General features: G+C 39.7%; 1 protein-coding gene across 1 annotated transcript in view; it reads right to left on the bottom strand.

The window, feature by feature from the left end:
- Positions 1-25,929, bottom strand: part of DAB1 (DAB adaptor protein 1) — a 1,277,266-nt gene that overhangs the window by 654,499 nt on the left and 596,838 nt on the right. The window contains exon 3 of the mRNA XM_017877258.1: positions 11,903-11,976. The gene's annotated coding sequence lies outside the window, so the exon portion shown is untranslated. The remainder of the gene's footprint in view (positions 1-11,902; positions 11,977-25,929) is intronic.

Genomic DNA, 25,929 nt, shown 5'->3' with positions numbered 1-25,929 from the left:
TATCACCTATGTCACACTTAACAATGTGTTTGGTATTATTCAAGCAACTGGGGAAATAATGAAAAAAATGCATTCCCAGCTTCAGTGAGTCATATATTTTCAATGGAGTATTGTCAGCATAATGATAAAGATATGCACAGGGAATCATGGAATCCCAGGGGAAAGGTAACTAATCCATTCTGTAGGAGCCAGCAAAGAATTCCCAGAGTAGGCACCACCTGATCTGGATTTGAGCAGAGTGGTGGGTATATGCAGGTGTGTGTAGGGGTAGCTGAGGTCATCATGCAGTCTGAGCACCAGCACAGGGCTGAAAGCACAGCTTGGTATGTGTATCAAAACCAAGGCAGGTTGGCGGGTGGGGGTAACACGGGAGGCAGCGTTGATAAAGACAGGATGCTGGGACTTAGACAAGCGCCAGGGTATGAAGATCTTCAGATTCCGTATTAGGGAGCATGGATCAACTTCAATCTTGGAAAGGAGGTAGAGTGTAAGAGGGCATTAAATGTTTTTAGTAAGGGGAGCACTTACAAATTAGTAGTAGGCATCACAGACATCTTAAGGCAATAACAACAAATAGTGGAATACCTTTGTGTTATGAAGGTGTCCTCATATATAACTGATAAAGATAAAAACTTGCAAGGAGACCAGTCTTCAACAATAGGGAAATGACTAAATGAATTACAGTGGATCTACTTAATAATGGAGCATTTACTCAATGGAATATTATTCAGTTGTTTACAATGATTGTTACTGAGAGTATTTGGCAGCATAGAGAAACACTTTTGGCATGGGTAAAACAAACTAGGCTTTATATTTATATGTATAATCTGATACTAGTCATATAAAATGAAATATAAAAATGTATAAAGACTAGAAAAAATAAATATACCCAAGTGAGTGATGATGGTTATTTTATTATATTTTTTCACTAATTTCTAAACTCCATAGAATATGTTTAGATTAGTTTGAACATTAAAATTCATGAATACATAAATAATCAAAAGGTACTTACAAAACATGGCATTTTGTTACTTTTCATTAATAAAACAATAAATCATGTGTGATAACTTTATTAGAGTTAAATGAGGAGATAAAAATCAGTGTTTATATATTTTTTCATTTTATAAAGTACATGTTTTCAGCAGTTCTGGGTGAGGAGTGCCAGAGGATATGGCTGAGATCTGTTGAGAATGATGTCCTCTGCAGTGGTGTGCAAGTCTCTGCTCTTCCCCAGACCCTACCATGCAAACCACCCTTCTCCCAGTGCTTAGATCTAGCACAAATGCTCTCATCATCATAACTCAGCTTAGTTTTAACCTCATCTCAATAATCTGTATTGCTGGAGGGAAAGGTCTAATGCTCAGGGTAATCACCTATTTCCTAATCCACAGGTATCAAAGACACAGTTCATGTTCTGAGGAGTCCGCCAAATGAACTGGACTTCAGAAGACACCAAAGCAGTGAAGGAAGAGGCTTGAGGAATACGTAGCTCACCAAATGGCAAAGGCAGGAAAGGGCATTCCAGGTAGAAGAAATGGTATGGAAAGAGTTGGATCTTTTCTTATAACAGTCATAGGTAATCCAGTGTGGCCAGAAACAAATACAAGGGTGTAAGTGGTGTGTGTGTGTGTGCGTGTGTGTGTGTGTGTGTGTGTTGAAAGGTGGGGATGGAAAGAGAGGATTCTACAGATAAAGCCAGGAACTTTATAAAGAACTTTAATAAAGAACCATAAAGTCTCCAATAAGGAACTTTTCCAGTTCCAGTAGGCAAAGGGGAGCCACTGAAAAGTTTTAAGCAGAGGAGTCGCCTTTTCATATTTGTAATTGAGAAGGTTACTCAGAGGGCAGTGTGAAGGAGGGTTTGGAAGGAGTGAGACTACAGTTGGAGCACTTTAAGAAGCTCTTGAGAAAACAATGTGACCATGAACTAAGGCAAAGGCAGCAGGTATGCCCTCTTTCATTCAATGAATACTTACTGAGTATGCGTTGTGTATTGTGCTCAGCACTGGGGATGTCTTCTTCTGAAAGGGATTACAGACAAGGTCCCTGCCCTCAGAGTGCTTACATTCTAATGTACTGGAGAGGGAAGAACATGTTTGAGTCTGTTTAAGAGACAGAATCAACAAGTACTCTAGAAACTCCCTTCAGTGCTGAAAAGACAAACCATACAAAGTCCCACAGAAATCACATTAGATAGACCATCTTTCTAAAACTTGTAATATTCATCCTCCTAATTGCAGATAAAAGAAAGGTTCCCAAAATACTTGGAATAGTCAGGCTTTAGAGGCATGGACTTTCTCTCCAGCATGTGAAGTTGAAAGTTCTTGGTTTTAATGGTTCCATCAAAGGCCACAGTCTGCAGAAGTATGGCGCTGGAGGAAGTAGAGGCTGTGGGCAGAAGATGATGACAAGAGACACAGGTCCTGTGTATTACAGGTTTGCTCTGTGTATCATTTGCTATGTGACTTAATGTGAATTACTCACCATTTGGGGCCTCAAATTCCTCATCTGTCCAAAGGGAAGCTGAAATAGATCATCTCTGAGGTTCCTTAGATTTCTAAAATTTCCTGATTCCTTTTTTTGTTAAAATGTCTAGCTGAGGGGTATGTTTCCAGTGAGGTGGTACACTCCTATTAATATTTTATATCTAAATGTGTTGTATTAACTTATGTTTCTATAACCAATTATATTTTGCCAAGTATTTTCACATATATATCACCTCTTACTCTTCACAACTTCTTCTAATTTCCTTTTATACAAGTAAGGGAATTGAAGCTAAATGAATGAGGGAGATGTCCCAAGAAACCAAGCCCACACAGCTAACAAGTGGCAAAAGGAGCCTTAAGTTAGATTTTCAGCTTCAAAGCAGGCCCTCTATCCACTTCAAAAAGCTTATTGCATTCCCCTGAGAGCCTATTCCCTTGTTCTAATCAATCCATGCTTAGGATATAACAACTCAAATAGGGTATTAGATAAGTTAAATGGGTTCAGCACTAAGGACTCACTAAAAGAGAAGAATGGCTACATTTTATTGAACCTAATTTGTGAGCCATCTGGGAACATTACCTTCAGTGGGACACCCAGAGCTAGTGTCCCCAGCTGAGACACTGATAAATAAAGACACCAGCATTAGAGTAACATTAGAGCCGCAGAGAGGTAAAGAATCTAGGGGCATGCAAGCTCAGGAGACTCTTTTTATTTTTCCTGAATGCACTTATAGAAAGAGACATGTTGGCTTAAATGAAGGCTGCTGTTAGATGAAATTCCTATAGAAATCTCCTTTGGAAGAATCATCTTGCAGCAAATTGGACACTCCCACAATGTTTGGTGTCTGAGTAACTTAATCTTGGTGACTGCGTTCAAACTCACTCCTGTCATTAGTGAGTTAGTGTCTTAATTTCCTCATCCTTAAAACATAATAATTATTTCCTCTAAGGTTGCTGTAAGGACAAAATGAGCAAATTGAGGCCTGGGAGTGGAGGTGGGATGGGTGAGTTAGGGTTAGCTCATTGCAGGGGAGCCAACCAGCAGAGCTTTCTGCTTCACACAAATCTCCACCTCACTCCCTTTCCGACTTTGATCTTACATTCTTATATACCTGACTTAGTCTAAATTCCTGGTTTCTCTATGGATAAAATCCAATGTTCCCTGCTGAAACTCTTTCCCAGTTTCCTTTTTTTTTTTTTTTTTTTTTTTTTTTTGAGATAGAGTCTCGCTCTGTCACCCAGGCTGGGGTGCAGTGGCTCCGCTGCTGGGGTTTACGCCATTCTCCTGCCTCAGCCTCCCAAGTAGCTGGGACTACAGGCACCCACCACCACAGCTGGCTAATATTTTTGTACTTTTAGTAGACATGGGGTTTCACTGTGTTAGCCAGGATGGTCTCCATCTCCTGACCTTGTGATCCGCCTGCCTCGGCCTCCCAAAGGGCTGGTTCCTTTTTTTCATAATTCAGTACCCCCAGCGTAATCTCTGAATGATACTTATTTGTCTATGATCTGTCCAGAACAGATACTCTCCAAGTCTGGTTGTTGGTATTCAAATCTTTTCCTTTGCCCTTTCATGATCTATCCTCTCATCCTTTATCCTTCTCTGCCTCCTTCCTTCCAAGAAGTGCTTAAGAACTTAGAGATCACCCGCTCAATTATAGGCTCCTAGACTTAGGGAAACTGTGAGCAGATGGCAAATTTCATCCACATAGGTCTGGGTTAGAGTCCTAGTTCAGCAATTCACCAGCTGTGTGACTATAAGCAAACCGCTTCACATCTCTGATCTTCTGCTTCTTTACTTACAAATGCAGATAACAATAACTTTCTCACATGTCCAGGGTCTGATTTATTATGATTAGCATCTGGAAGTGCTCGGTGATTTTTTTTTAAGTTATCAGAGCTAGGTGCTAGACATAAAGATGCAAAACAAACAAGAAACAATGAAAAAACATGTCTCAGTACTATAGGAAAATGTAAAAGTGAGAGAAAATGCAAACAGACAAATATAATGTACCATGTTAAGTGATTTAATAAAGAATCTCCTGTTCCCCAAAGGATATAGACATTCCATACAGGAGGATTGCTGATATTGTTTATCTACTGGAAGCTCATTCCCTGGCTGTTAGGTGCCTACTCTGAAGTTGCTTGTCCCAAGCAGTAGGGAGCCTGTGTTGACCAGGTGCCCTGGAGCACCTCATTACACATTCTGGCACCACTCTGCAATAACAAGATCCACTTCCATACATCTCCCCTCTACTCTACCTCTTTGCTCAGCCTTCTTGATCTGAGCTTATTATATATCCCCTCCCTCCCTCAAGCCCCATCTTCTCTTATCAACCCTAGGTGTCTCTTGGATCAAATTCATTTTCTCCCCAACACTAAAAATAAAAATCCTCATGTTACAACTCCATCCGTTGCCTGGAGATAACATTCGGCTCCTCACACACAGGCAGACCTTCTCCAGCTGTGCCAGTTTAATCCTGTTCTGTTGCTTCCTTCATTTTGAATAGGATACCTTTGGCAGGTGAGGTGTTATGAACATCAGCGTGTTCATAACACCTATTCAAAATCTTTAGTAGAGAATGATTCTCCTGGGCGTTTTTTGTTCCATTTCATTTTGTCCTAGATGCTGTCATAATGTCTGCTGATATCTCTAGACTTTCTCCATGAGTTCCTCGGCAATTCATTAATACCTGTGTCCCTCACACAAATGTTACTTGAGCACCTACCATGTGCCAGATGCTGGACTACAGCATTTGTTTGATGCTTGTAAGATAGGCAGGATGTGTGCTGGGGGAGGAGAGTGGGGGAAAAGCCAGCTATTCAACTTTGGCTATTGTTCACATATAAATGTGTGCAGGGGAGCAGAATGAGGCTTGGTCATCAATGTGGATTTCAGCTGTCACCTTTTATCCTCCACATCTCTGTCTGGGGGCAATATACCTGCCAATTACAGAGATTTTTCTAGCCAGGTTTGTGCACTCACAATTGGCTGCCTATGTTGCACTTTAAGAATAAGATGTTCCTAGAGTTACCTCTTCTCTTTGCATGAATACCCTCTGCTTGAGAGGTCAGGGGCTCTGGTCTTTGAATGTATAGTTACATGATTCATTCATAACAGTTTCATTTGTATATACTTAATTTAATCACTTGGCTGTGTTCCTTTTTAAAAGTCTCTTACTTAGAGCTTTTAGTTCCTCATTTGTAGTTAGATTTATAATAGATTGTTCTGTCATGTCTGTTTTTGCATTTGCTTTTATGTTAGTTATTAACTAGTTTAAGGAAGAGAATGTTTAGTTATTCTTTCATATTTCAGTGTTTTCGCTTTGTGATATTTTTGATATACAAGGACATTTTACATATACTCTTATTTAAAAGGAACCACTATATATTCTATTTCTTCAGCTTCTTCAGGAAACAATTTAGGCAAAAATTTACTATGGTAGATCCTGAATGGTATACAAATTTAGGTTATTACTACTTCAAGATATTTATTTTTATTAAAAAATGTGTCCTGATTTGTCGTTCCATTACGAATTCTTAAGCTGAACACTGGTCACAATTTGAACTTCCCTAACCTAGGCTTGGGCTAATCCGAGATTGGGTAGACGGATTCAAGTTTCAAGGACCTCAAACATCTAGGGCTGCTCAGGTTTCAGTGGACTCAGAGAATGTCTGAAAATAGGCTGGTCAACGATTAGAGTGACCATTTCACAACTGAGAAAACTGAGGCCCTTAGAAGCTAAATAAACAGATGCACTCTGTGGTGACCAGACACAAACAAGGGTCTTCTGATTCTAAATTCTGTGATTTCCTCTTTTCCCTCTATATCACCTTGTGCCTTATCAACATTCAGAATCAAGGCATTATCTTCAAAAGGCACAGGGAGGATGAAGAGGAAACAAGTATGGCAAAATGAAATGCTCAGAAGAGCCTCTCTAGCATAGTACTACTTACAGGGTTAATTTTATGAGGAGCCTGATTCGGAAGTTCAAAAAAGGTGAGAAACTAGAGAGAATGAACTGGAATGGGTGAGGTCTGTGGCAGTGAGAGGTGGTAAGAGGCTTTAGGGCTGAGAGTGGCACAAGTCCAGAAAAGAAAGTAGGATATATCAGGGCTGAAAAATATTTTTGGATTACAAGGTTAATTTCTTTTTTGCTGTATTACAGAAAAGGGAGTCATAGAGAGAAGCTAGAAAATAAATGGGCTCCCTTATGAAGTAGGGAATTCTCTATTATAAAAAGCTCATGCCTGTCTGAATCAATCAGGGTTCAACCAGAGAAGCAGAAACAAGCACTTGTAGATGATGTATATGTGCATGCACATATGTGTGTCTACGCATATATATACACACACACATATATATACACACATGCCCACATATGTACATACACACATATATAATCTATTAGTGGTTGGTTCTGTTCCACTAATGAATAAATGAATACGTTATATAATATATATATTTTATAACTATATGTGCACTATTTATTTACTAGAGAGATTTGGTCTTATGCAATTGTGGGGACTGGTTAGGCAGTCTGTAAGTCTGTTGTCTCACATCTGATGCTGGAGCTTGAAGCCCACTGGGCAGGCCATTAGGAAGGGAAAATAGATTTAAAGGGGGAAATTGAGAGCAGTTCAGAATCCGGAAGCATGAGCTGAAATCCCATGAGAATGAATGAGAACCTTGGTTTTTACTGCTTCACAGCTTGATGATATGGGTGACCTGTAGAAGCCAGAGTCTTTTGTCAAAGAGCTAAGCAAACACATCTGGACATGGTCATGGAGAAGCCGAAGGAGAATCCAGGGAGGGGGAAAGCAGTTACAGGCCTACATGCTGCTTCATGCTACCAAGGTTCATCTGGATCCACAGATGAGCAACAGCATGTGAGTTATAGGATGACTGCCACCTCCCTTCTGTCCTCCTATATCTCCCAAGTCTCCCTGTGGCCTACCTAACTGAAAACATACCAAGAAACCAGATTCTCGGTAATGTAACTCAATCTAGTTACATTGGTATATTACAAAGCTACCATGCTATTCAGGAAGGAATATTGTAGCTGGCAGAGGGCTGACTGAGATGCTCTCTGGAGGCCCAGGAGAAGCTTAGAAACCTAGCAGGCCTTCTGACTGTTTAGCAGTCAGTTCCTTCTCCAGCCAGGGAGGGTTCCCTATGCACCCAGGGATTTGGCTACTGTCAGTGTCTCTGTCCTTAGGAATTTTCATTTTATAAGCCCAGCTATAAAGTAGGAAAGAGTCTCTTCAGCTTCTTCCTTCCTTGTTGTCAAAAAGATCAACATATCTGTCCTTTGCATTTTAAAAATTTACAATAATGTGTTTATTATTATGAGCAGTAATAACTGCTAACATTATAAGTCAAGACTATGTAATGTTCCAGACCCTTTCACATGCATTATTTTGTTTAAGTCTTACAACAGTCCTCTATGGAAAGTATTATTGCTACCTTCATTTTCCTGATGTGAAACTGAAGCTTAAAGAGATTGATTTGCTCAATGTCAGACAGCTGTTATGTCTTGGGGCAGAGATTTGAATCTAAGACATTCAGCTTTGAAAAGCAACATCACCACTGCCACCAAAAATAACAGAGAAGAAAGTGGAAATTACCACCTGGTTAAGAGCCCTCTCAAAGTTTTTACAGTTGGGTCCTGAATATCTAGACTCTCCTGCTTTCTTTCAAATTGGAAAATGTATGATTCTATAAGAATGAAGAAGAAAAGTAGAAGGGTAAGTACAAGTAATCTGGAAAAATAAAAATAAAGAGTCATATAGGAGGCACTAAAGGGAAGAATTGAAGAAAGGGGAGAAAAGGAAAAACAGCAGGAAAACATTTTCCTGTCTTATTACCATCTTATTACCCAAATGGGAAAGGCATACTATCTCACCTATGATGGCTGCAGATGAATATAAAGATGGACTAATTAAAACAATACAATAAATGAATAACCAATGGCTCAATTATGCCAATTGAAGACTTTCAAGTAATTCTAAAAGGTAATGGCAAAAAAACAAAACAAAACAAAAAACCCACAAAAGAACACTAAGGAATGAGGATAATTGCTTTAGCAACTATTCAGAATGCATTCTGAACCTTCTCAGGACGGGTCCCTGGGCTACTACAAGGGTGGCTAATGAGGACAGGCAGGTAGACTACCATGTCTAGGACACAACAATAGCATGAAAGCCTTTGAAAATCACTGAATACAAGCTGTTGTACAAAATTCTGGTTGCTGAAAACATACCAAGAAACCAGATTCTTGGAGGCGAACATCCAGGGTTCCCACCTTCTCCAAGGGTAGGCTGGGCATGGTGGCTAATGCCTATAATTCCAGCACTTTGAGAGACTGAGATAACAGATTCGCTTGAACCCAAGAGTTGAAGATTACCCTGAGCTACATAGCAAGACCCTATCTCTACAAACAAATGAAAAAATTAGCTGGGTATGGTGGTGTCTGCCTGTAGTCCTAGCTACCTGGGAGGCTGAGGTGGGAGGATCGCTTGAATCCAGGAGGTTGAGGCTGCAGTGAGCCAAGATCATGCCACGGCATTCCAGCGTGGGTGATAGAGTGAGACCCCATCTCAAAAAAAAAAAAAAAAAAAAACAGAAAACAAGCCCCAAAATACTCTGGTTGCTGAAGAAATGTAACAGGCCAAGTGTGTTTCTCTCTAACCAACTGTGGCTCAGCGCTGATGTATGCAGCTGATCTTCTGTGGAATGTCTGCCTCGAACTCTTCTCGCCCAGCATAGACTGCTCATCATTGAGGTCCAGCTCAAGTAGCACCCTTTCTCGGCACAGTTCCAAGCATTGCTCACCTGGGCTTATTTCTGTCTGGTCTATATGATTATTGTTTACCCATTGAGCTCCTTGTGGGGAGAGATTGCATCTTCCTCTTTTTGACATTTCCATTAATGACAGTACAAGCACCTAGAGAACACTCAGAAGTGTGGAGTCACTGTATTGCTCCCTATTCTACATGCTTGCCACCAGGGCTACTGAAGCATGGAAGTTCTTCCTTGCAAAGGACTCTCAAAGCTCTCTTTTCTTATCTCCACTGACACTGCCCTAGTTTACTTCATCATCTCTTTCTAGGAATAAATGAATAACCTTCAAACATCGCCTCCACTACCTTCAGCAATGCATGATTTTATCAATGATGCACCTTCAAATAAATGATGTGTCTCCATTTCAAAAGCATAGGATGTTTTCCAGTTGGAGAGGTGGTAACTCCTCGGGACTCCCCCGGAGGCGAACATCCAGGGTTCCCACCTTCTCCAAGGGTAGGCTTCACTTACTTATTTTCTTTTTCCCCAGACCACGTAAATAATGTCTTCCTAGAGAAGTCCTCAGGTCAACATTTGCTCTTCCTTCTTTGGCTTGCTGATTCACCATTCCTAATTGAACAAGCCAGGAGGTACTACCGAGCCCCTTAACCTTGACCCAAGCAAGAATGCAGACCACTGAGTTTCCTCAATGTTTGAGAATGAATACTTTTAAAACAGAATATACCAATAGGTGATAAGGATACCACACACCCAGATGCTATTTCCTTCCTTCAAAGCTCTTTTGGCACATTGATCTTCTTAACAATCACAGAAGATAGATATTGTTGTTCCTACTTTATAAATCATCCAACAGAGGCTGGAAGGACTATGGTGACTTGGATACAGCCTCACAGGGGCCTAATGGCAGAGTTCAAATTAAAACATTGAATTTCTGAGTCTAGGTAAGGCACAGGTATGAGAAAGCTTACATTGCTCTCAATGCTTACTGATTTTAAACTTTTAAGTCATCACAAATCTATACATTCTCAACCTCGGTCTATAGGCAGAATGCATTAAAGAGATTTATTAGACAGGCAATCTAGAAAAGATGACTGTTTTTAGAAGCTACTGCTCCCTAGTCCTCCTTAGGTAGAAAACCTTAATTTGTCTTCCCAAATTCCCTCTACCTCAGAGAATAGCTTTGTGGATGGAAAGGCAATAATAAAAGATCAAACTCAGTCCAGCATCAAATTATCAGCCTCTTCTCTCTATTGCTGCAAATTACAGGTTTCCCCTAGGTCCAGCAGTTATTTACATGGTGAAGTTCATCTGAATAACCTGGCCCGCCTATGGTGGTGGTGGGGCGGAGGGAGGAGGCAAGTGTCCCCCCACCCCAACCCCATTTCTCATTGAACTCTACTCATTAGAGGAGGCTGGGGTGTAAATCAGCTTAACATGTCAATAAGCCACCAAGGAAATACAAAAATTGACAGCTGAGGAATCCCAGCTCCCAGCTTCCTCCACTATAGAAACCCTCAGTAAAAAGGTTTCTCAGCTTCCTCACCAGGTCACTTAAATGAGTAGTGACATTCGAGTCCCTCAGAGTAATTAATTTCCTCTGTCTCCAATAGCTTCTCATATTTTAAATGAATTTTTACAAGTCTCAGATCCTGCAGCCTCCCTGCTCCTTCTCCAGTCCTGTTGTTCCCCAAGGTACCATAACAAATAGCTCCCACTCATATTTGCCTTGCAAACTCACATAAACTGGAAATGATAAATATATTATCTGGGCATTTAATGGACCATTGTTTAATTTTCTATGCTTGTCTGGCTGGGGAAGAGATGAATATTACCTTGTGGAGAATAAGATTTCTATTCCATTTAAGGGGGGGTTGGGGTAATCTATGGCAGAAGAGCAATGCTCTGTTCACCCTAATAGGCAGTGCTGCTAATTAAAAGTGTTGGAAGGGACATCCATCCCCCAGTCTGTGATTCATTCAGCATTATCCCCAGTAAACAAGAAATAGATATTGGAATGAATGCTTCTAATTTGTCAAAAGGATAGGCGTTTTCAATTGTGCCTTCCTGGCTTCTGTATGAAGTACATAATTCAGTGTTGCCATCATTTAAAAGTTTAGGATGTCAAAATAACAGTACTTTCGCTTTGTGCTCATAAATCTCCAAGCCTGTTTTCCATGTTTCTGCATTTATCTTGCATATTGTTTGACTTCATTTTCCACAGTTGAGAATAGTTTGCTCTGTTGGTAAGTATATTGAAATGGGCAGTGGGGTGGAGCGGTACATTTAAGAAAGAGAGCTAACACAGTTCTGTTGAAAATCAAGCCCATCTGAGATGATCTATTAGAAGTGGCTAAAACAGAGGCAGGAAAACCTAAGGATCCTAATGACATTTTCTAGGTACTTAAAGAAAAGACAAAAGAGAATCAATATTCTCTTCCTGTAACCATAAACACAAAGTCGACTAGAGAAAAGCAACCCGAAGCACTAATTCCAAAGGCTCTATGAACCCTCTGATGTGTTTTAAGAAGGAACACAAAATACAAAAGCTACCACTTCGAGAGAACCCAGAGATATTTGTGGGAAATTTTCCCAAGGAGAAAGATATATTTACCCTTGTGTTGTGCAAAAGAGTTCTTCAATCATGAAGACTGAGAGTCAGGGCTCACCACCATGTCTTCCTGAGTGCTGAAAACAAACAAAACATGATATTAAAAAAGTAAACATTAATTATTTAATGGTCTTGTTTTTCTTCTCTCTCAGTCAAGAAACATTTACTAACTTCCTCCCATACACCAGGCACTGGGAATAGAGAGATGGATAAAATAAAAATACAACTGACAAAAAAGTCAACAAATACAGACCACTGTGCACGAGGCAAGAGGTAGTCACAGAATGCCTCTTAGAAGAGAATCAGGATATGTGTGTCTGTTTGTGTCTGAGATACATACATATGTACATACATACATGTCTACACATACACAGTATAAGAATTTTTAAAGAACTTCCCCACATTTGTAATTCATCTGACTTTCTAAAGGGCTTGGGCTCTCTTGCCTTGAGATCAGTAAACAGGCAGGCACTGGAGAAAATGTTGAGTCTTAAAAGCGATCAGACCCTTTAATCTGTAATTCAGCTTCTGCATTCCTTCTTCTTTGTCTTCTTTTTTTTAAGAGACAAGGTGTCACTCTGTTGCCGATGCTGAAGTGTGGAGTGCAGTGGCGGAATCATGGCTCACTGCAGCCTCAACCTCCTGGGCTCACGTGATCCTCCTGCCTCAGCCCCTTGAGTAGCTGAGGCTACAGGTGTGCCACCATGCCTAGCTAATTTTTGCATTTTTTTATAGAGACAGGATTTCACCATGTTGCCCAGGCTGGCTGGATTCCTTCTTAAGGAAACAATTATGAAGGCAGACTGGTATTTATGCACAGGGATATTCATCATAGGGTTATTCGTAAGAGGGAAACACCCCACAGAGGAATTTTTAAAAAGTTGGTATTTCTGCGTAGAAGAATAATATGTACATATAAAAACAAATTTTTAGATGTCGAGTATCTAGAAAATATATTTTGTATAATGTAACAAAATTGTTGATAAGTTTAAGCTTATCCATGGGTTGGTCCTCAAAAATAACAGTGGTCATCTTTGGAATACGATTGCAGGTTATTTTTCCCTTGTTTCTTTAGGCTTTCCAAATTTTCTACAGAGAGCATGCATTATTCTTCCAGACAGAAAAGAGGCAAACAGAAGTTCCAGCTCCAATATCACAATTTCTGTATCACTTCTCTCAATTAGTTGGGGACTCCCTATTCCCCAGGAATACCTCCGTTCTGAAGGTAACACTGCACTGGAATTATCCATTTCCATCTCTGCCTCCCATGGTTGCGAGTGCCTCTGATGACGTTTTTATGCCTTATTAAACTTTGCTTCCCATGAACCTAGTCAGAGACTGGCACAATTGTCATTCCATCAATGTTTGCTGCCTAAGGGAGGAATGAGGGTGTGAATGAATGAACAAAAGAATTAATTAATGAAATTGACCTGACGAAAATTATACTAAGAAAATTGTTCATTCAAAATAATCAGTGACAATAAAAAGTGATGTTCCATTTGGATTCATAAAAGATACAAGAAGATGGAAAGCAGGAAGGCAGCAATTTTTCAGAGCACTCAGTAAAACAAAAAACAGATCTTATGGTTCAAAATATATACACACACAAACTCAATAAAATAAAATATCACAGCCTAGTGATTTTCCAGTGTATTCCAAGACCAAGAATCTGTTTAAGGCAGGAATATTTATCTAGTAACAATATCCCATTACAACAACTCAGTTATTTTACACATTTGGAGTTACATATATATAAACTAAGTAGAGGCTTATTATTAGTTTTAATCAGAAATGAATGGTTGACTCCCTGTTCAAGGGAAAAAAGGTTACAGGATAGATTATTGTAGTGCTTTTTAGAAATTCAACTTAGTCTACTCATAAAACTAGTGATATATAGCCAGGGTATTAATATACAGTTATATTTTTCTGGAGGTAGACCTGGTTTAATTCCCATTTTTGTCTTTTAAGAGTTAGGTAACCTTGAACAAGTTATTTGACCTCTGTAAGTCTCAGTTTTCTTGTACATAAAGTGGGATAGTAAGTCCAACCTGACAGGGTTATTGTAGAAAACAAACAAAAAAATGACAGAAAGCATGGAATTCAAAACAGGCTTCAAGTTCATATCTTTTTATGTAAAGACCTGGAGCTCTTAAACACACATCGATCTTCCTTTATATTATATGCCATAAAGTATGCTAAGCACTCTACAAATATTTTCTCATTTAATCTTCATCATATTTGGTGTTAGTGAAACCACCTTTGCAAAAATCATATCAGTGAGAAAATTACGGCAGTGAGGGTGATCTGACCTGACCAACTCTCTTCTTGCCTTGAGTCTTCAAGTTGCCCTTCATTATTTCTGGGCTTAAACCAAGGTCACTTTGGGAGAAACTTAATTTATAGTTTAAATGATAATAGCCTTCCCAAATCCCAACCACCTTTTAAAGCTAATGAGAAACCAGAAGGCTAGGAGGATAGAGAAACCTGAATTTTGCTAAGGTGAAATCATTGCTAGCCATTATTCAAAGTTCACAAGATATGCAAATTCCCCAGTTACTCCTGCAGATAACATCACTATTGCAGAACCTAAGAATGGCCTTTTGAAATAACTTTTCAGTTTTTTTTTTTTTTTTTTTTTTTTTTTTTTTTTTTTTTTTTTTTTGCATGTCTGATGACCTGTGGCTCCACCTGGACCCAGCAACCATGTCTGTGACCTCACCTGTGACCAGCACTGCAGAAGGACCATTTCTCACACCCATATGATTGTACCCCAAGCAATCAGCAGCAAGCACCCATTGCTTTAGCCACCCCCACCCCTTCCCCAAAACTACCTTTGAAAAATCCTGCCCCAAAATGCTCTAGGAGGCTGATTTGAGTCAGAATAAAATCCTAGTCTTCCATTAGCTGGCTCTACATGTAAAAAACTCTATTGCAATTGCCCTGCCTTGAAAAATTGGCTCCATCTGGGCAGCATGCAAGAATGTAATCATTGTGTGGTTACATTAGGAAGTCCTGTTTTCTACTTTATAATCCTTCTGATTTCTGTAAAATTGGAAGAAATGTCCCCTCTTTCATTTCTTATTTTAGTTAATTCTTCTCTCATTTTTTTCTTAATCTAGCTAAAGATTTGTAAATTTTGATCTTTTCAAAGAACCAACTCTGTTTCATTTATTTTCTCTGTTGCTTTTGCATTCTCCATTTTATCTTATGTTTCCACTTTAAATAAGAGAAAATTGATGCTCAGTATTAAACACTTAATGAGTGTCTGAGCCAAGATTCAAACCCTGAATGTCTGGTTCCAAAACCTAATCTCATTAACCATTACGAAAAGAAGGCACTAAATCTGGGTTTGGGCACAGGCTCTGACTCACACAAAGTTCAGTTTACAATTTTACCTTGTTGCATTTTGTTATTTGGAATGCAACAACTTGAATTTTATTCCCTCTTAAGTCACACTCAAGTGCCTCCTACTTATTTTCTTGTTAAATATTTCAAGCATGAACCTGAATATAGACATAATTATAACAAAAACCTATGTACTGATGCCAGCTTGGTCAGATACTATCATTCTGTCTTATTTGCTTCAGATCTTGTTTTTAAATATAACACATTGTAGAAATAAGCAAACTCTCCCATGAATTCCTTCCCAATTCCACAAAGGTAACAACTCTCCTAAATTTTCATGCAAATTTTTCTGTTTCTAATACAAATTTGTATTCATAAACAATACATGCTACTGGTTTGCATGTTTTAGAACTTTATTTAGATGGTATCCTAACTGTAGGTATCCATTTAGTCTATTTTTTCTAATACGATATTTTCAAGATTTTGTCCATTAGATATAACTTTTTTAACATGTAGATAGTATTTTATCACATGTTTATATTTTAGCCTAATTATCCATATTTGATGGTATTTAGGCAGTTTCCAAATTTTGATAACACAAATAATGCTGCAATGGACAACGTATACTCCTTGGGTACCTGTGTGTGAGATTTATTGGTGGACTTGTGCCGTGGAGTACATGAGTACATGCATCTTCAAAATTATTACTTTTTATTATTTTTTTTTTTTTTGAGATAGAGTTTCGCTCTGCCCCCCAGGCTGCAGTGTAGTGGCACTATCTCGGCTCACTGCAACCTCTGCCTCCCCAGTTCAAGCAACTCTCTTGCCTCAGCCTCCCTAGTACCTGGGAATACAGGAGCCCGCCACCACGACTGGCTAATTTCTGTGTTTTTAGTAGAGACGGGGTTCGCCATGTTGGCCAGGCTGGTCTCAACTCCTGACCTCAAGTGATCCACCTTCCTCATCCTCCCAATGTGTTGGGATTACAGGCCTGAGCCACTGTGCCCGGCCTATTAGATAGTGCTCTACAAAGTGACAATAGCATTTATACCAATCTGGTGTTAGTTCACATTGTTACCAGCATTTGGTATTGTCAGATCAGATTTAAACATTTTTCCAATTTGATAGATATAAAATATCTTATTGTGTTTTAGCACGTATTTCTCTACATGCTAAAACACAATAGTGAGATAGAACATTCTTCTGTAGTTTATTTAATTGCCCATTTAGGTTTTCCCTTCAGTGATTTGCTTTTCCATATGTCCATTTTTCTGTTGGGTTGTTATAGAAGGGAGACAACACACACTAAAATAAATAAATAAATAAATAAATAAAAACAATAAAGAGAGAGTAAAACACCCAGTATGTCAGATGGTCATATGTGCCATGGGAAAACTGGAAGCAGAGAAGGGAAAAAAAGAGTGCTGAGGATAGGAGTCCCATTTTTACTGGGTTAGTTACGGAAGACTTCACCAGAAGGTGACATTTAGTAAAGTCCTAAAATAGGTGTGGGCACAAGTTATAGGAAGAGGATACTAAGTAAAGAGCAAAACAGTAAAATGATATTATTTGACTAAGATATGTGGTGGTATATGGGGGTGTGTTATAATTATGTTCTATACTAATTTATTTGCTTTCAATACCAACTTTTATGTGGGTATATATGTTGAAAATACTTTTCCTATGTGAACATTTTGTTTAAAATGACATATTAAACTTTTAAAATTTTAATGTAATGAAATATATTTAATTCTTCTCTCATTTTTCTTAAGCTAGCTAAAGATTTGTAAATTTGGATCTTTTAAAGAACCAACTCTGTTTCATTTATTTTCTCTGTTGCTTTTGCATTCTCCATTTTATCTTTTTTTTTTTTTAGAACACAAACAACATTTATTAAGTTTGCCGTCTTATTTGGATGTGGTTTGTTGTGCCCTGAAACAATTACAATTACAATTACAAACAATTATAAACATCAAAGATCACTGATCACAAATCACTGTAACAGGTGTAATATACTATAACAGGTATAATAATAGTGAAAAAGTTTGAAATACTGTGAGAATTTATCTTATGTTTCCACTTTAAATAAGAGGAAATTGATGCTCAGTATTAAACACCTAATTTTCCTTTAAGGTAAGTGCTTCTTTTTAGTTTTACTCAATAAATTCTTTCTTACACCTGGGTCATAAAGGCCTATAATTACTTCTAATATTTTTAAAGTTATGCTTTTGATATTATTTATATAATATAAAGTCAGAATTAAGCAATCTTTCTGTATAGCTATGCTTTGTCCTGGTACCATTTATTTCTCATTTCATCATTTCTACATTGAAATAATGTATCTGTGATGACAAAGTTTCTACTATGCACAGTCTGTTTTGGGGCTCTATATTTTGTTCCACCAGTTTTCTATTTCTGTGCAAATATTCATGCTATCTTAATTACTATAATTTTATCCCAAATTTTCATAGCCAATAAGGCATGTCCATCCATCCATCAACCAACTATCCACACATCCATCAACCAACTATATACATTTCCATCCATCCATCCATCCATTCATCCTTCCATCCAACTATCCATCCATCCATCTATCCAACCACTCATCATACATCCAACACATCCATCTATTCATTCTCTACCCTACATACTTCATCATCAATCATCCATCCATCTAACCATCCATCATCCATCCATTCATCCCCCACTCTCCATTCTTCATCATCAATCATCCTTCCATCCTTCATCATTCATACATCCACCCATCTATTCTTCCATCCACCCATACATCATTATACATTCATAAATATTTGTTGAGAGTCTAACTGTACCAAACATTGATTTGAACACTGGGGATTTAACAACAAACTAGACTTATATTCCTACCCTTATGGAACTTGCATTCTGGGCGACAGAGAAAGACAATAAACAAATAAATAATTGAATGGAAAGTATGACAGATGGCGATAAGTGCCATGGAGAAACATGAAGCAGGGAAAGGGGATCTGGCACATGTTACTGACTGAAATAATACACAAACTACAAATACAGTGGGACAAAAAGTAACTTCTTTTAAATATACAATAGAACTTTAGGGTTCAGAGAAAAATTTAAAGTGCTCATGTTTGGGCTCTAGCATTGTTAAACAACTTTTGGTGAAGAACCTCTACCCCTAACGAGGTAAAAAATTTAACCAGTTCTTTCCAAGCTGTGACTACATAGGAAAGTCTATTTTCAATGGTCTGAATGTTTATGACTCTCCACCCCTGCTAAGTTTCTATATTGAAATTGGAACCCCCAATGTGATGGTCTTAGGAGGTGGGGCCTTTAGGAGGTGATTAGGTCATGAGGGTGAAGCCTTCATGAATGGAATTAGTGCCCTTATACAAAGTACTCCAGAGAATTCTCTCACTCTTTTTCTGCTGTGTGAGGATACAAGAAGTTGGCTGTCAGCAACCCAGAAGAGGGCCCTCACCAGAACCCAACCATGGTGCCACCCTGGTCTCAGACTTCCAGACTCCAGAAATGTGAGAGATAAGTGCTATTGGTAAAGCCATGATATTCTGTTCCAGCTGTGTGAACTGCCTAAGACACTATTTTAGTCACCTCAAAGGAGAGACCTGAGCACACACACATTCTCTTAGGTTGGTGCAAAAGTAATTGTGGTTTTTTTGTGCTCGCTTTGGCAACACATATACTAAAAAAGAAATTGTGGGTTTTGCAGTTATGTTTAACGGCAATAACCACAATTAGTTTTGCAACAACCTAGTATTTGGTCTTTTATTGTGGTCTTACACATGACATAGGTCTTGGACCAGAATGTGACTGCATTTTGTTAGCTGAGAGGGTCTGGAAGCCTAGAAAAGTTTCTGCTTCTAGATATTGGAATAAGCCCAAAGTTCTCAAGCATAGCTCCTCCCCACAAAAAAAAAAAAAAAAAAAAAAAAAAAAAAAAAACACAGAAATAAGCTGTTCATAGGTACTACAGAGTAAACCTTTTAATAAGCACTATCTTTGCTATCTTCCTAATCACAGAGTAAAAAAGACAATAGATAGCTGCTTTTCATTTGTTTGTTTTACCCTAGTTTTTACATCTTTGTTGGTTATGATTACTACTCTCTGTGAAAATTTAGTATATTTTCTTAATAACATGTGAGCTCTGTGTGATTCTGGACAAGTTATTTCCCCTTTCTAAAGTTTAGTTTCCTCCTTTAAAATGGGAGAATATATCATTGCAGGCTTGTTGTAACATTAAGTACTATTTTGAAAGACCTTAGTATAGTGACTAGTGTGTGATAGGCATAGAATGAATGGCAGGCCTTATAAGCCTTATTATTCAAACAATTATATGTATTTGCAAAAGATCTCCAAGACATCTCCATGCTCTGGCACCTGCCTGGGTTTACCACCCCAGCATCTCTGAGGCTTGGTCCTGTCGGAGCCATATAGACAGTGAGTTTATAAATTAAGATCACAAGTCTCAATTCTGGCCCTACCACTTAATGATCATCAACACACGAGGACTGCCTGTGTCCCAATGAGAACCACCATATGTAAACAGCATCGTATTAGGGTTACCTCATCTGCACATCCCCCAAAACTCTACAGCTGTTGGATGAGGGTAGCAGAGCCAGCATGTACACAAATTATATCTAATATTCTAATTTGCATACATCCAATCATAGCACAGGTGTGATCAATAAAACCCCTAGGGGAACCAATAACAGGATGGGAGTTCCCTACTGCAGAGTGTCAGGATCCTGAGCTTTCTTAGCTCCCATTGCAGAGGGCCACTGACCCTCTTCCTTTCTAATGTTCCAGCCAGTTCCCAGCCAGAGATTTGGAACTTGATTTGACAAGAACTGTCATGTTGCATCTAATCTGCAGTGACAATTTAGCAGCAGACAGGACAGTGACAGCATTCATATCAGCAAGGCAGCTAGTAGACAAGTGGAGGCATCTAGAAGTTAGTCTGGAATCTGGATGAAATTATTCTAACTTCAGAACTTTAGAATATGGAGACCCTTTACCTCTATCCCAAAAGAATACATTCATGTATGTAGTGGGCATTAACAAGAAAGAAAATTTAATCAAGAGAAGTTCAAAACTTTTATGTTAGAGCCTCCTTTGCTATGTTGAATCACTCTATAATAAATATGAATAATTGAAAAATGTTGTCTCTGGTTGGGTTCTGCTGATTACATCAAAGACAGCAGATGAATATAATATAGGTCATAAACCTTGGACCCCCAGTAGCTTTGACAGATTGATTCACCTATTCATTTACCAGGTCGTCCATTCATCATTCCTTTTCTTCAACAAATGTTTATTGAGCCCCTCTTATATTCTAGACATGGTTCTAGACCCTGGTGATGTACTGGTGCTCATGGTCAAATGAGTACAGACAAGTAAACAATGACAAGGATAGAGATAAGTACTGGCTGTTATGAGAACACACATGGGGCCACCTTGGAGGAAAGTCCACGTACACCAAACACAGCTTTGGCACTATTTCTCTATTTGTTCTGATGACTTTGTGTTTTCCAGAACCTCTTCTATCCTGCTTCTGTGTCTTGCAATGTCCCAGTGTCTATTGTTTTTGAATTGATTTCCCTGTACTGCCCCTTGCTTTGCAATTTTTTTCTTTTCTTTTTTTTTTTTTCTGAGATGGAGTCTCGCTCTGTCGCCCAGGCTGGAGTGCAGTGGTATGATCTTGGCTCACTGCAAGCTCTGCCTCCAGGGTTCACACTGTTCTCCTGCCTCAGCCTCCAGAGTAGCTGGGACTACGGGTGCCCACCACCATGCCTGGCTAATGTTTTGCATTTTTAGTAGAGACGGGGTTTCACCATGTTAGCCAGGACGGTCTCCATCTTCTGACTTCGTGATCCACCCGCCTCAGCCTCACAAAGTTTCTTTTTTTTTTTTTTGAGACACAATCTTGCATATCACCCAGGCTGGAGTACAATGGCATGATCTCAGCTCACTGCAACCTCCTCCTCCCAGGTTCAAACAATTCTCATGACTCAGCCTCCCGAGTAGCTGGGATTACAAGCATATGTCACCATGCCCAGCTAATTTTCTTTTTGTATTTTTTAGTAGAGATGGCGTTTTGCCATGTTGGCTAGGCTGGTCTCAAACTCCTGGCCCCAAGCAGATAACCTTCCAAAGTGCTGGGATTACAGGCGTGTGCCACTGCACCCAGCCTCTTTGCTTTGCTCTTAATCTTGATGGACTATGGACCTCTCAGTTGTGACTTCCAGTGCTTCTCCACACACAGTTTCCCGTATTCTCTGGAAATTCTTGTTCTAGGAACTTTAATTCTGTTCCCTGGGAACCCCAGTCCCACCCCTTTAAGCAATATGAAACACCCTGTCTGTGGATCAAATTCCAGGGAGACTTCTGGGCGAAAATTCTTTTGCCCCATGACCTGACATCTTTGGTCATGCCTCCCAGAGGCACAAGTCCCCACCACAGGGCCACCTGCCACACGTATCTGATGGCTGAAATTAAGGGCAGCAGGGCAGAAAGTGGATCTGCTGACATCACAGTTAGACAAGCTTGCACCAAGGTTGTAAAACACCCTTGGCAGAGCACACCAGTAAATTGTCCTACTAATTAGTTTATTATTTCATTTGAGAGATCAAATACATAAATAAAATTAATAAACCCTGCAAAATAAGTGCAGCACTGGAAATAAAAGTACTTCTCAGGTCATTGCCTTAAACACAGACATTACATGCTAGAATAATGTTAACACAAGGAAAGCAAATCATGCTGCCTTATAGGCTGGAACGTACCAGCAGCAGCTGGGGTTTGTGGGGTGGTTGACAAGCTTTGGGATAGGTCAGGAAACATTAATGGTGTTATCTACTTTGTCATTACTTGCTATGTGACATTGAACAAGTCAGTTTCCTTCCCTTCCCTGACCACTGTGCTCATTTACTCATGAGTAAAATAAGGAGTTTAGACTATTTCTGAGGTTTGCTCCAGCTAGGAATTTCATGGCTATAAAAATCAAATGAAAAAAAGATAGGGGCTGGGCGTGCTGGCTCACATCTATAATCCCAGCACTTTGGGAGGCTGAGGCGGATGGCTTGAGGTCAGGAGTTCGAGACCAGCCTGACTAACATGGTGAAACCCCATCTCTACTAAAAATACAAAAATTAGCCAGGCTTGGTGGCACACACCTATAATCCCAGCTACTCAGGAGACTGAGGCACAATAATCGCTTGAATCTGGGTGGTAGAGGTTGCAGTCAGCAGAGATCGCCCCACTGTACTTCAGCCTGGGCAACAGAGCAAGGCTCTGTCCGACCCCCCCCCCCAAAAAAAAAGATGGATAATGATAATTATAAGCTTAGTTGATAAAGAACACATAATAAAAATGAAATAAAATCTGAGAATGTATTACGATATTCCAGTATGGATTTAAGAACTTGGAAAGATATTAGTTAATATCTAACCCAATACTCACCATATAAAATGAAGGGAAAATGGGACTGAGTTTGCATTCATGGAGAGCCTACTATATCCTAAGAGCTATGCTAAAGACTTTCTCGTATCAACCCCAATAAATAAGCTCAGAGAACAAATAAATCATACCAAATCCACACAGAGAACAGCAAAAGTAGGTTTTCTACTCTTAGTCAAAGGCTCTTCCACCAAGCTGTGTCTGATCATCCCGCCTCTTCTTAGGGCCTCAGGCACAGGTTGCTCACTACCACCACTAGCACTTACGGGACTCTTGAGATATACCAAGGATAGTGGGCCCTGTGTTGGAAACCTTCTGTATACCATTCACACATGTACAGATGGCAAAAGGAGTAGCGCAGGCAAGATGGAGAGATCAGCTTAGGTGATTCCTCCCAGGAGCCCAAAGACATACCGTGTAACAGATTCTCCCTTTACACTGACGCTCTCACTCTGCTGAGGCTGGGAGGGCTGCCCTCTGACAGCTTGCCGCTGAGCACTCACTCCCCTAACGTCCTTGGCTGAAGAGCACCTCCTCTCCCAAGAGAACAGCCACTTTTCTGGGGCCACCCGGTATTCAGTGACTGACAGCAAAGGGGGAGGATATAAAACCTTGGCCTCCTTGCTTCAGTTTGGCACAACTCTGCAGGTCATCTCAGCTTCAGAGCTTCCCATGGAACTGACTGAAGCCTTTACTGTGACTGCATCACTGTTTAGCTTCCCACTCTGGCCCTGATACCTTCACTCCCTAGTAAACTTTCCACATGCAAATGTGTCTCAAAGCCAGCTTCCTGGGAAAGTGAACTTGCAATGCCGTGAAACCTTGAAAGAGTAAGATACAAACAAATAATTCAACTCAAGTGAAGAAATAGAAAACAATGGTGCCTTTGTAGAGAATAAGAAACTTGCAAACAAATCTTACTCCTCGTGATGAGACTTCTGGCCTTGGATAGTTCAGGTAAAAAAAAAAAAAAAAAAAAAAAAAGGTACTAGTAAGGAAATTGTCTCACTCTGTCTAAAAGTGCTCCCTGCTAAAGAAGATTGAGTTTTAAAGGCTCAGTTCAGGCAGGGAGGCAGATTGTTACAATGTAGGCACTGCAGTGTAGTGGAAAGGACAGGAACTGTGGCTCCAGCTGGAGCTGCAGTCAGAGATTGGCTCTTCTGTGCAACCTTGACTATTATACTGAACCTCACTAGCCTCGGTGTCCTTAACTACAAAATGGGGATGATTCCTAACTTGCATGACTATTGTGACACTCTGTTACCTTCTTGACACCAGAATCTTCCTCTAGAATTATTCCCAGAGATAAATGCTGCAACTTTACAGGATAATGATTTCACACAAGGGGTCTTTGAATCTCTCTTGTGCAGCCCTTAGCTTGCCTTGGAACTCACTAGAAGATAGTGTACAGTTGTTCCTTGGTATCTACAGGGCACTGGTTTCAGAAACTCGCCATACCAGAATCCATGGATGCTGAAGTCCCTTATATAAAAGGGAGTATTACTTACATATAACCTGTATACATCCTCCATATACTTTAAATAATCTGTAGATTACTTATAATATTAATACCTAATACAATATAAAGGCTATGTAAATAGTTATGTTGTATTTTAAAATTTGTATTTTTATTGTTGTATTGTTATTTTTATTTTTTTAAAAAACATATTTTTGATTCGTGGTTGGTGGGACCTGCAGTCAGTAGAACCGGTAGTCAGGATGCGGAGGGCTGATGCAGTGGGCTTCTGATGGAGGGTAATAATGAAAGGAATGCTCCTGGTGAGTTTTGGCCTCAGGAATAAAAGGAATGTTGGGACTTGAGGGTGACTGTAAAGATAAAATATCCTGAGGTTTGGAGAATATCCAGCTTCTCAATTGCCATAGCCCAGGAGCTAAACGCCAAGAAGACAATCAGATTCCTGGCTGCTCAAGGTTTGCTATTAAGTTCTCTTCCCTTCCTCCACTTTTCTGGGTAAAGAAAATAGCTCTATTAACTACAAAAGCTCTGTCTAGAGTTTTATTTTGTTTCTTTTTTTTTTTTTTGAGATGGAGTTTCGCTTTTGTTGCCCAGGCTGGAGTGCAATGGTGTGATCTTGGCTCACTGCAACTTGCAACTTTCGCCTCCCGGGTTCAAGTGATTCTCCTGCCTCAGCTTCCCGAGTAGCTGGAATTACAGGCATGTGCCACCATGCCCAGCTAATTTTGTATTTTTAGTAGAGATGGGGTTTCTCCATGTTGGTCAGGCTGGTCTCGAACTCGCGACCTCAGGTGATCCGCCCACCTCGGTCTCCCAAAGTGCTGAAATTACAGGCATAAGCCACCGCTCCCGGCCTAGAGATTGTTGTATCACTCATTCATTTGGTGCCTGCATAGGTAGGACAATGAGACAATCACTTTTTAGAATCATGTGCAAAGCACTGTGGGAGTACAGGGAAAAGAACCTTCAGCATTAGAGCAAACCTGGGCAAAAAATGAGATAGCTTCTTAAGGAGGTGATGCTTGAGCTGAATCTCATCTAGGCTCTTAGATGAGAAAGAGATTAGTATAGTCCAGATGGGCAAGGGAATAGTGCGGGTCAGATGGAGAGACCAGCTCAAATGCTTGCCTCCAGGAGTTAAAGGACATGGTATGTGGACAGACCACCTATGGGAAATGAAATAATAGCTGGGGTGGGAAGTCGGGGGTGGAAATCATTTGGTATTCATTCTGACTACTGGCATTCCAAATTCTTTCTGTTTTTCCTCTACCAGTATTTTAGCACTATTCTGCAATTTGGACTACCATGTTTGATACTGAATTCAACCCACCTAAGCATTTGAAGAAAATTACACTTCCTCTTAAAGGTGGTGTATTAGTGCATTCTCACATTGCTATAAAGAACTATCCAATGGCCAGGCACAGTGGCTCAGGCCTGTAATCCCAGCACTTTGGGAGGCCGAGCTGAGAGGATCACGAGGTCAGCAGCTCAAAACTAGCATGGGCAACACGGTGAAATCCCATCTCTATAAAATATACAAAAAAAAAAAAAAAAAAAAAAATTACCCAGGGGGGGGGGCAGGCCCCTTTAATCTCAGCTACTTGGGAGGCTGAGGCAGGGAATTGCTTGAACCCAGGAGGCAGAAGTTGCAGTGAGCCGAGATCGTGCCACTGCACTCCAGCCTGGGCAGCAGAGCAAGACTACGTCTCAAAAAAAAAAAAAAAAAAAAAAAAAAAAA

The sequence above is a fragment of the Rhinopithecus bieti genome, unplaced genomic scaffold (assembly GCF_001698545.2).
Source record: "Rhinopithecus bieti isolate Rb0 unplaced genomic scaffold, ASM169854v2 scaffold_6380, whole genome shotgun sequence".
NCBI classification, from domain to species: Eukaryota; Metazoa; Chordata; class Mammalia; order Primates; family Cercopithecidae; genus Rhinopithecus; species Rhinopithecus bieti.
Note: the sequence above shows the minus strand (reverse complement) of the source record. Positions and strands in the feature narration are given on the sequence as shown.